Source organism: Dasypus novemcinctus, chromosome 28 (genome assembly GCF_030445035.2).
Source record: "Dasypus novemcinctus isolate mDasNov1 chromosome 28, mDasNov1.1.hap2, whole genome shotgun sequence".
In the NCBI taxonomy this organism is placed as follows: domain Eukaryota; kingdom Metazoa; phylum Chordata; class Mammalia; order Cingulata; family Dasypodidae; genus Dasypus; species Dasypus novemcinctus.
The window spans coordinates 5,772,024-5,785,072 of record NC_080700.1 but is presented as its reverse complement, the minus strand read 5'-3'; positions in this window follow the sequence as shown (position 1 = coordinate 5,785,072).

The window sequence follows — 13,049 nt, the reverse complement described above, 5'->3', positions numbered from 1 at the left end:
GGTAGTGGTGCTCCTGAGGGCTATGGAGACACCCCGGTACTATGGTCATGGCAGATAGCTCCAGAGATCAGTGCCTTAATGGTGAGCCTTAACTTGGAATTAGTCCTCCTATGTGTGATGGAGTTTAACTCAGAAATGACTTTCATCACATGCCACTTCTGTCCCTTTATTGAACCTGTGGTTGGGGCTGGGATTCCTCTATGCCCAGAAGACTTGGATCTCTGGGCCATCCATGTACCAGCTGGGCCCTGAGCCTCAGTGGTGTTGCAGCACCTACACTGCAGTTCATTGGGCTTACCCAGGTCAGCTGATAGGGAGGTGAGAAAGGATAACCACCACACAAAGGAACTGAGAGAGTCTACATCTGTGCGTTTGAGAGTCACATCCACCAGCCATGTGGGAAAGAAGTCCCTACTCAATTAAGTGAAGGTGTAGGCACTGCCATCCCAGGGTCCTCACAATAAGAGGAATAATATATGGACTAGAGTGTGTTTAACTGGTATTCTACTATAGAATTATTGTGACTCTAGCAATGAAAGTAATTATATCATAGATGTGGACACAGTGGCCTCTGTAGTTGCTGAAGGCAGGGAGAGGGAAAAAGGAGGTGTGATATGGAGGCATTTCCAGAACTTGGAGATGTCCTCAATGATATTGCAGGGACAGATGCAGGACATTATATATCCTGCCATAACCCACTGAATGTACAGGAAGAGAGTGTAAACTACACTGTAAATAACAGCCCATGCTGTCTAGCATTCAAAATGTATTTGTCAAATGCAATGCATGTACCACACTAATGAAAGAAGTTCTTGATGTGGGAAAAGTGGGGGACATGGGGAGTGGGACATTTGGGAACCTCCTATATTTTTTAATGTAACATTTCGTGTGATCTATGTATCTCTTAAAAGGAAGTAAAAAATATATTTTAAAAAATTACCTAGGGGGCAGCAGACTTGGCCCAGTGGTTAGGGCGTCCATCTACCACATGGGAGGTCCACAGTTCAAACCCCGGGCCTCCTTGACCTGTGTGGAGCTAGCCCATGTGCAGTGCTGATGCGCGCAAGGAGTGCCGTGCCATGCAGGGGTGTCCCCCGCATAGGGGAGCCCCACGCTCAAGGAGTGCGCCCCATAAGGAGAGCCGCCCAGCATGAAAGAAAGTGCAGCCTGCCCAGGAATAGTGCCGCACACATGGAGAACTGACACAAGAAGACGATGCAACGAAAAGAAACACAGATTCCCGTGCCGCTGACAACAACAGAAGCGGACAACAAAGACGCAGCAAATAGACACAGAGAACAGAAAACCGGGGTGGGAGGGAAGAGAAGAGAAATAAATAAATAAATAAATCTTTTTAAAAAATTATCTAGGCAAATTATGTTCAACCTGTATTAGTTTTGAAAGAATTGAAAGAAAGTTAAATAAATAAAAAGATTACCTATATAAAAACAATGATAGAAAAAAATCCTGAAAAGTCATGCAAGTAAGAAAAGGATTACTTGTAATATAATATGTTTAAAAATTTCAACACTATATATTCAAATTCTTTGTATTTAAAGAAATTATGCATTAAATCTTAAGAATAAATACTTTTCTAGTTAAAAAAAAAAAAATGTAGAAGCCTATTGCTAACAGCCATGTCCTAAAAGAAACCTTCAAAATTTGTCAGGGAAAAGGAAAAAGTTATAGATCAGAAAATTTCATCTTCTGAAAGAAAGTTAGAGCATCAGTGTTGGAGTAAGGAGGTTTAAATAAAATATTTTATTTTTCTAACAAAAAAAAGTTAAAATGGTGACTCAGACTCTCAGCATGTGAATCTAAAGGAACTTCAACCAGAGAAGGGCAGCACCGTGGACAGTTCTTCAAAGCTGTGGAGCAAATGCAAAGAAGCCTAAGGCTTAGAGTGGGAACTGTTTTCAGAATCTGGTTCCATCCTGGTGGGATTACTGGTTCATATGGTAGTTCCATACTTAACTTTCTGAGCAACTGTCAGCCGTCCACAGCAACTGCCACTACTTTTTATTACCACCAAAAATGAGTGAATGTTCCTGTTTATCCATATCCTATCCAAGCCTTGTAACTGTCCATTTTTTCTAATAGTTGTCATTTTAGTGGGTGTGAAATGGTATCAGATTGTGGTTCTGATTTGCATTTCCTTAATAGCCTCCACATCACATTTCTTCCTCCCACTCCCTACCCCCAGCAGCCACCATGGTCACTTTCTCCACACCAATGCCACATTTTCTTCGATTACTAATCACAATAGTTCATGAATAGAATATCAGTAAGTCCACTCTAATCTATATTCCTCCATCCTTGTAGAATGGTTGTGTCCACTCCACATCTATATCAAAAGGGGCGTAGATTCCACATGGATGCTGGATGCAATTCTCCTGCTTTCAATTGTAGGTACACTTGGCTCCCTGGTGTGGTGGTTGACCTTCTTCACCTCCCTGTTAGCTGATTGGGGTAAGTTCAATAAACCAGAGTGTAGGAGTTGCAAGTCTGTTGAGTCCCCAGGACCTGGCTATCACATGGTCAGGCCAGAGAATCAGGACCCCTAGGTATACACTAAACCCCAGGGCCAACTACAGATCTGGTAAAAGTAACAGGAGAGGCTTGTGGACAAAGATCACATCTGAGTCCAGCTCCATCACACAGAAACACAAACTCCAAAGTAGGACCAATTGACATGGCACTGAACTCCATCTGCCATGATCATAGAAACTGTGGGTCTCTGTGGCCCTCAGAAGAACCAAAACCTGAGGTTGTATCTACTTCATCTGTCTGTGGGATTCCGCTGAGGTGTGCAACAGGACGACCTGTCTGATAATCTTCTGCCTCTTCTTGGAGACTCATAGCCATATAAACTCACTTGTCCTTTTCATTGCCCCCTTTTATTCAGGTCAAAAAGCATTTTTAACTCCTTGTATTATATGTAGACTGAGATATTCTGCTGGTCTGAGTTGACCCTTTTATTCAAGGTCATTTTCCAGTTCCATCATCAGCTGGTACTTGGTAGTAATCCCTCGGTGTCAGGTAGGCTTATCCCTGGGAGTCATGTCCCACGCTGGGGGGAAGGCAATGCATTTACATGCTGAGTTTGGCTTTGAGACTGGCCACATTTGAGCAACACAGGTTCTCAGGAGGTAACTCCTAGGCACCCTGCAGATCTAGGCCTTGTTCTTATTTCAGGTGCACAGGCTTACAAGCATAGTCATTAGTTCATGGGCTCATTGTTAGACCTTTCTTCTTTTTTGGTCTTTGATGTTGCACTTAGGGAATTGCTGCTGTTCCTCTAGGGAATGTGATAGAGCTCCCCTGGCTAGGAGCATAGCACTCCCTCAGTTGTTGTTTTTAATTGTACCCACTATGAAAATATCCAAACATTTTTATGTACCCTGGATATATGCCCTGGAGAACTCCCTGCCAACCATGTGTCCCCTGTCAATAACATCCCACACCAGTATTCCTCCCCTGCCATTGTTGAAACTCTCTGTGATCCAGAACATCTTCAGAAATGAAGCCCAATATATTGCCAGTTTCCATTAATAGTAAAATGGAATATAGTGATGAGTTTAAAGGTTAGATAGAGAATACATATTAATTTAGAAAAACTAAGGTAAAAATAAATATCAAAACATTAAAAAATGCAAAAGCTTTGTTTTTGATGTTTTGCCTTCCATCACTGCAATAAGTGTTGTCCTGTATGCAAATTGGCAAGGCAACTACTTCTGTCTTTTCCTCAGTGTCTATGTCTGTTCTTTTTTTTTCCCTAAATATTAAGCTTGTCTTCAAAAAAGTTTTATATCACAGTAATTAGTATATACATTATACAGTACTCCCACATATCCAACATAAAACCCTTTTCCCTTCCACAGCAATAATCTTTTGACCTATTCATACTATATTTACTGAAGCTAATGTACAGATATTGAGACAATAGCTTTCAAACAAGGTAACATTTGTGTTTACATTGTGGTTTATATTTTGGATTATACAATTTTCTAAATTTTAAGTTATCTTAAGTTTTATATTATGATTTACATTTTAGCCTATCAGCCCCTATATCTTTTTGGTGTAATTTTACATGTCTTATATCTATCCTTGTGTACTCTTGTGGAAAACTTCTATTGCCCACAAAGTTACATAGATTCCATCTATTCAATACCCCTTTCCCCCTCACCTCAGAGCCCACACTGACAGCCAATCTTCATTGCTTGAAGGGCCGTGTTCAGAAATACTTGCAATGGTGTTGAGGGCTTGACATGCTCAACTGCCCTAATGCATTGGGAGTCACCATTTCTCTCTAGAGATACAATTCCCTGTATTTGAGAACATGAGCCCTCCCCAGGATGTGGGTATACCTTCACTCTCATTATATGGGTCTCTATCCAATGATATAACCCACTATGGAAAAATGAGCACTCACATACTCCCTAGAAGCCTGTCCTGTGTCAGATTATCCCCTTTAAGCATCTTAAACAGGTAACCTTTCTTATAATATTTTTGAAAGTTTTCTCAGCATTATACTCTCAACCAAATACCTGACAATCTCCTAAGTTCGTACGTTCCCCCACTCTCACCAAAATTACCCATCCTCCCATCGCTAGTCCTCCTCAAGCCCCATCCAAAGGTAACCCTATTCCCCCATTTTATCCCTTCCTTGTACAAATACCTACCTCCAGCTTATCATAGTTTTCACCCATGTAGGTGACAGCTTACATCCTTGCTCTACCCCCCAATTTTCTTTAAGCCTATCATTCAGTCTCTAGCTCTCTGAGGCAGCTTGGTTTACTTAATTTATATCATTGAGGTCATGTAGTATTTGTCCTTCAATGCCTGGGTTGCTTCACTCAACATAAGGTTCTCAAGATTCATCCATGTTATCATGTGTATTTGTAGTGTATTTGTTCTTAAAATTGAGTAGTATTCCATTGTATGTATATACCACATTTTATTTATCCATTCATCTGTTGATGGGCATTTGGGTCGATTCCAAATTTTGGCAATAGTGAACAATGCTGCTCTCAACATTGGTGTGCATATATCGGTTTGTGTCCTTGCATTCAGTTCTACTGGGTAAACACCCAGCTGTGGCATTTCTGGGTCATATGGCAAATCTATAGCTAGTTTTTTGAGAAGCCACCAAACTGTCCTCCACAAAGGCCAGATCCCTCTGCATTCCCACCAGCACTGGATGATTATTCCCATTCCTCCACATCCTCTCCAGCATTTGTAGTCTTCTTTTTTTTCATAGCTTCCAATCTTATGGGAGTGAGATGGTGTCTCATTGTAGTTTTGATTCACATTTCCCTAATAGCTAGAGATTTGGAGCATTTTTTCATGTGCTTTCTGGCCATTTGAATTTCTTCTTTGGAGAAGTGCCTGTTTAAATCTCTTTCCCATTTCTTAAATGAGTTGTTTATCTTTTCATTTTCAAGATATAGGAGTTCTTTATATATGCAAGTTATAAGTCTCTTATCAGATATATGGTTGCCAAATATTTTCTCCCATTGTGTGGGTTCCCTTTTTACTTTCTTGACAAACTCCTTTGAGGTGCAGAAGGCTTTAATTTTGAGGAAGTCCCATTTATCTATTTGTTCTTTTGCTGCTCGTGCTTTTGGTGTGATGTTCATGAAGCCATTTCCTATTAAAAGGTCTTGTAGATGTTTCCCTACACTGCTTTCCAAGGTCTTTATGGTCTTGGCGCTTATATTTAGGTCTTTGATCTATCTTGAGTTGATCTTTGTATAAAGTGTGAGATGGTAATCCTCTTTCATTCTTTTACATATGGATATCCAGTTCTCCAGGTACCATTTGTTGAATAGGCCATTCCTTCCCATTTGAGAGTGTCTCATGACTTTATCGAATATTAAATGACTATATATATCAGGATCTATATCTGAACTCTCAATTCGGTTCCAATGGTCTGTCTCTCCTTGTGCCAGTACCACGCTGTTTTCACTACTGTAGCTTTGTAGTATGTTCTGAAGTCAAGTAGTGTGATTCCTCCAATTTCGTTTTTCTTTTTCAATATGTCTTTGGCTATTCAAGACCTCATTCCTTTCCAAATAAATTTCATAGCAAGTTTTTCTAGTTCCTTAAAGAATGCTGTGTTCATTTTTATTGGAATTGCATTGAATGTGTAGGTCAGTTTTGGTAGGATAGACATCTTAATAATATTTAGTCTTCCTATCCATGAACAGGGAATATTTTTCCATTTATTTAGGTCTTCTTTGATTTCCTTAAACAAACTTGTGTAGTTCTCTGTGTATTAGTTTTTTACATCTTTAGTTAAATTTATTCCTAGGCATTTGATTTTTTCATTTACTATTGTAAATGGTATTTGTTTCTTAGTTTCCTCCTGAGCTTGCTCATTATTGGTGCACAGAAATGGTAATGAATTTTGCACATTGATCTTATAACCTGCGACTTACTAAATTCATTTATGATTTCTAGAAGCTTTGTTGAATACCTCTCAGGGTTTTCTATGTATAGGATTATGTCATCTACAAATAATGAAATTTTGACTTCTTCCTTTCCAATTTGAATGCCTTTTATATCTAGTTCTTGCCTCCATGCTCGAGCAAGTACTTCTAGGACAATGTTAATTAGAAGAGGTGATAGTGGGCATCCTTGTCTTGTTCCTGATCTCAGAGGGAAAGATTTTAGGGTTTCACCATTGTAAATGATGTTGGCTGTGGGTTTTCCATATATACTCTTTATCATGTTCAGAAAATTTCCTTGTATTCCACTCTTTTGCAGGGTTTTTATCAGGAAAGAGTGCTGTATTTTGTCAAATGCTTTTTCTGTATCTGTATATATACTCATGTGATTTTTATCTTTCAATCTGTTTATATGGTGTATTGCATTGATTGATTTTCTTATGTTGAACCATCTTTGCATACCTGGAATGAATCACACTTGGTCATGCAGTATAAATCATTTACTGTGTTTTTGAATATGGTTAGCAAATATTTTGTTGAGGATATTTGTATCTAGGTTCATTAGAGAAATTGGTCTATAATTTTCCTTTCTTGTGGTTTCTTGGTTTGGTTTTGGTATTAGGGTAATGTTGGCATCATAGAATGCATTAGTTAATGTTCCTTCTCTTTCAATTTTTTGGAAGAGTTTCAGCAGGATTGGCATTAGTTCTTTCTTGGATGGTTTGTAGAATTCACATGTGAAGCCATCTGGTCCAGGGATCTTCTTAGTTGGGAGGTTTTTAAAGACTGATTCAATCTCTTTACTTGTGATTGGTTTGTTGAGATCATCAATTTCTTCTTTCATCAATATAGGCTACTTATGAGTTTCTAGGAGTTTGTCCATTTCCTCTGAATTGACTTTTTTTTTTGGAATATAGTTTTTCCAAGTACCCTCTTATGATAGTCTTTATTTCTGTGAGGTCAGTGGTGATATCTCCTTTCTCATTACTTAATTTGCATATTTGCATCTTCTCTCTTTTTTTCTTTGTTAGTCTTGCTAAGGGTTTGTCAATTTTATTGATCTTCTCAAAGAACTAGCTCTTGGTTTTGTTTATCTTATCAAGTGCTTTCTTATTTTCTATTTCATTTAGTTCTACACTTATCTTTATTCTTTCTTTCTTCTTCCTGTGGGGTTACTTTGTTGTTTCTTTACTAATTCCTCCAAATGTGCAGTTAGTTCTTCAATTTTTGCTCTTTCTTCTTTTTTGATATATGAATTTATGGCTCTAAATTTCCTTCTCAGTACTGCTTTTGCTGCATCCCACAAGTTTTGGTATGTTGTGTTATCATTTTCATTAGTTTCAAGGCAGTTATTAATTTATTTTAAGATTTCTTCTTTGATCCACTGTTTTTCTTAGAGTGTGTTGTTTAATTTCCATATTGGTGTGAAATCTGGCCCTCTGGCCTTTACAGATTTCCAGTTTCACTCCACTGTGTTCAGAGATATTATTTTGTATGATTTTGATATTTCTGAATTCATTGAGCCTTTCTTTGTGGCCTAGTGTATGGCCTATCTTGGATAATGACCCATGTGCACTTGAGAAAAATGTATATTTTGCTGTATTTGGGTGTAATGATCTGTATATGTCTATTAGATCCAGCTCCTTTAATACACTGTTCAAAGTTTTTGTTTCTTTATTGATTCTCTTTTGAGATTTTCTGTCCAAAGTTGATAGTGGTGTAATAAAGCCTCCCCCTATAATTGTAGAGGCATTTATTCTTTCACTTAGTTTTTCTAGTGTTTGCCTCACATATTTGGAGGTGCCCTTGTTAGGAGCATAAATATTTATGATTGTTCATTCTTCTTGAGAGATTGTCCCTTTCACTAATATCTAGTATCCTTCTTTGTCTCTCACAAATGTTTCACATTTAAAGTCTATTTTGTCTGATATTAATATAGCTACTCCTGCCTTTTGATTACTGTTTGCTTGTAAGATTGTTTTCCAACCATTCACTTTCAACCTCCATGAATCCCTGTGTCTAAGATGTGTTTCTTGTAGACAGCATATAGATGGGTCATATTTCCTTATCTAATCTCCCAGTCTGAAACTTTTGATAGGTGAGTTTAATCCATTGATATTCAGTGTTACTACTTTCAAGGAATTATTTATGTTAGCCATATTTTGTTTGGAATTGTGTTTGTCATATTTTGTTTGTTTTTTCCTTCTCTTTTTGTCTTTTTTATTGCTCTTACACTCTCCTCCAATTCTGCCTCTCCTGTTTTTTCCTTTCTTCCTGTAGAACTTCCTTTAGTATTTCTTGAAGGGCAGGGTTCTTGTTGGCATACTCTTTCAGTTTCTGTTTATCTGTGAATATTTTGAACTCTCCGTCATTTTTGAATGCTAGTTTAGCTGGGTAGAGTATTTTTGTTGGAAATTTTTTTCTTTTAGTACCTTGACTGTATCATACCACTGCCTTCTTGCCTCCATGGTTTCAGATGAGAAATCAGCACTTAATCTTATGGAGTCTCCCTTGTATGTGATGGTTTTCTTTTCTCTTGCTACTTTTAGAATTTTCTCTTTGTCTTAAGCATTGGATAATTTGACAAGTATATGTTGTGGTGGGCCTGTTGGGATTTATGGTGTTTGGGGTGCATTGTGCTTCCTGGACATGTACATCCATCTCTTTCATAGATTTGGGAAGTTTTCAGCCGTTATTTCCTCCAACACCCTTTCTGCCCCCTTTCCCTTCTCTTCTTCTGAGATGCCTATAATACGTATGTTTGTGCATTTTGCATTGTCATTCAGGTCCCTAAGTACTAGCTGGATTTTTTCTATCTTTTATTGATCAGTTCTACTATCTGTTTGATTTCAGATGTACTGTCTTCCATGTCACTAATTCTCTCCTCTGCCTCTTCTAATCTGCTGCTATTTGCTAAGAGTGTACTTTTGATTTCTTGAACTGTGATGTTCATCACCATCATATCTGTTACCTTTTTGCGTATGTCTGCAATTTCTTCTCCAAGTGTTTTCTTCATATTGTTAATCTCTTCCTTTACTTCATTAAGTTGGTCTCTAATATATGTTTTGAGATCTTTAATTACTTGTCCGATGTTCTGCTCCCCTTCATGGATTTTAGTTTGTTCATTGGATTCAGCCATGTTGTCCTGATTATTGGTTTGGTTTTTAGTTTTTGTTGCTGTCTGGTCATCATTTTATTTTGATGTGTTCAATCAGTTCCTTAGCTTCTTTGTCTAGTCTTGGGGATTAATTAGTTGTTGTTCTTGCATAAGTGTTATGTCTTTTCTTTGTCACTTTGTTCTTCTTCCTCTATTTTCTTGTTGCTGGCTAAGTTCACTTTGAAGGAAAATATTAGGGCCAGGGAAAGCAAAATGCATAAGAAAAGCAAATGTGTAAAGTAGTTTTGGTAATATATGTTAACAGAACAACAATGTGAGATCTGGGAGAATGGATATTAGACTCATGTAAGTTGTTTAGAGTTTTAGCAGTAAGTAGAGTACTTATAATGAGAAAGTCAACTGAATATGGGGAGGAATATAGTATGAATTAAAAAGCCAGTGTTTCCATGAGAGAGGGAAAGAGAAAAGAAAGACAATAATATCAAGAGTGGATAAAAGACAGAAAACAGAACAAAGGTATTAGAAATTAAAGAGTCAGAGAATTTGTGGGCCAAAGAAAGGGAGGTGGAATGTAAGAGAGACAGTAGATGATGCAGGATAGCAAGATGTGGGGGAAAGGGGATAGTGTAGGTGGCCAAAATCAATTCCCACAGAAAAGAGGAAATGGATGATGAGGAAACACAGCAAATGTGAAGCGCTCCCTGTAGCACCTATTATATAAAGAAAATAAAATAAATAAGAAGAAAAAGAGAGAAAAGGAAAAAAATGAGAAGAAAGAAAAGGGGATGGGCAAAGAAAAGGGAGGGAAACAAGTAAGACAAGGAAAGGAGAAAAAAACTAAATAAACAAAAAATGATCTTGGGGGATAAAATGGGAGAAAAGACCAGGAGATAATACAATATTAGGAACCAAGACAAAAAACAAAAAACAAAAAACAAAAAAAAACCCTCACAAACGCTGAGGGCTAGGATAATCAAGGACCTCAGATGGACCTGAGTGCATGGCGGTTTCAGGGATGGCAAGTCTGTGATATTGCAGACTCAAGGTGTGTGAGTCTCTGGAGCATGGACCACCAGGCTTTAGGGGACACAGACCTGGGAAACCACGCATCCAGTTAACAGGGGGCCTGGGAGCACCACAGCACAACACAGCCTTTAGGGATCCCCACAACTGGGTGCCACCCCTAGGGTGAGCTGTCCCACCCACAAACTCTGACCTCCATTTCAGAAACCCAAAATTCCACCTCTCACAAGAATCTTTTCTGTCACTGTCTCACCAAATCGACATCCAGACACCTCCTGCCCTCCAATCCCCCAAAAGAGCCTGCTAGGGGTGCCGCTGCACTACAATGAGTTCAGGGACTGCTGTGGATGGGCTGCCAGCCCTAGGTGGAAGGGTTCCTCCTAGGCCTTCTGACCTCCGCATCAGAAACCAAAAGTTCCACCTCTTGCAAGAATCTCTTCTATCCCTGTCTCACCAAATCGACATCCAGACACCTCCTGCCCTGTAAGCCCCCAAAATAGCCCACTCAGGGTTTGGGAGCTCCCCACACAACAAAGATCCCAGAGATCACTGTGGCCCAGCGACCAGCCCTAGGGGGAGGGGCTTCACCCGGAACTTCTGACCTCTGAATCAGAAACCCAAAATTCCACCTCTCGCAAGAATCTCCTCCATCACTGTCTCACCAAATCGACTTCCAGACACCTCCCACCCTGCAAGCCCCCTAAAACAGCCTGCTCAGGGCTTGGGAACTCCCCAGTACAGCAAAGCCTCTAGGAATCTCTTTCATTTTAACAATGTATTTTATTCAATCCAAAATATCCAAAATATTATCATTCCACCATGGACTCAATGTAGAATTATTGATGTGACATTTTGTATTTTTTATACTGTGAAATATGACGTGTACTTTCAACCTACAGGACATCTCAATTTCTGTACTAAATTTTCAAAACCTACAGTGAAATGTAGTCTTACTGAAACCATACATGTCTTCCTTAACAAAAATATTCATATATATTTCACATTGTTTAATTTGTAAAATTTAAATTAACTAAAACTACATAAAATAAAACATGGGGTTCCTCAGTAACACAAACCACACAAAGGCCCAATAGGTTCATGTAGCTAGTGGTCACCATATTGGACAACACAGCTCTAGGCTGTTGTCACAGACCATTTGGATTATACAAACCAGTTAGGGAAAATTTTTGAAGCAATCACCCAAAATTCATGCATGACTATATTTTCATACTGTGGTACTAATATATTATGTACATTATAAAATGAACACAGAATTTAGAAATTTTAAAGATGAAATAGCATTTTTAAATGACAACATTATTTTATTTTGTTAAGCAGAACACTTTTTTAAATGTATGTATTTGAAAAGCTTCATTATTCTTTTAAAAATTTTTTTAATGTAATTGCCTATTTTTAAAAGATACATAGATCACAAAAAATATTACATTAAAAAATATAACAGGTTCTCATATACCCCACACCCCACCCTATTCATCCCACATCAAAAACCTCTTTCATTATTGTGGCACATTCATTGCATGTGGTGAATACATTTTGGAGCACTGCTGCAATGCATGGATTATAGTTTACATTGTAGTTTACACTCTCCCCCAGGACATTCAGTGGGTTATGGCAGGATATATAATATCCAGCATCTGACCTTGCAATATCATTTAGGACAACTCCAAGTCCCAAAAAATGCCCCTACATCACATCTCTTCTTCACTCTCCCTGCCCTCAGCAACTACCATGGCTACTGTGTGTACATCAGTGATGCAGTTTCTTTCATTACTAGAGTCATAATAGTTCTATAGCAGAATACCAGTAAGTCCACTCTAATCCATATTTTATTCCTCCATCCTGTGGACACTGGGATGGTGGTGTCCAATCCACCTCTAAATTGGGAGGGGGCTTAGATCCTACATGGTTGATGGATGTGATTCTCTTGCTTGCAGTTGTAGTCACTTTCGGTTCCCTAGGGTGGTGATTGACCATTTTCACCTCCCTGTTAGCTGACTTGGGTAAGTCCAATGAACCAGAGAGTAGGAATTGAAACTCTGCTGAGGCTAAGAGCTCAGCACACACATGGCCAGTACAGAGATTCAAGTCTCCTGAGTATACACCAACCCCAGTGTCAACCACAGGTTCAGAAAAAATGATAGAAGTATCACATGTAGAAACTTCACATCTGAGTCCAGCTCCATCACATTCAGGAATACAAATTACAAGGCAGGGCCCATTGAAAAGGCAGTGAAATCCAGAACCATCTGCCATGACCACAGAACCTGTTGGTCTCCATAACCCTCAGGAGCACCAGGAACTGGGGTAGTATCTACTTCGGCTGTCTCTTGGATCTTTCTTAGGCATGCATAAGTGCGACCCCTCTGAAGACCTTCCAACTCTTTTTTAAAGACTTTTAGCCATGTAAAATCATTTGTCTTTACCATTATTCCCCCTTT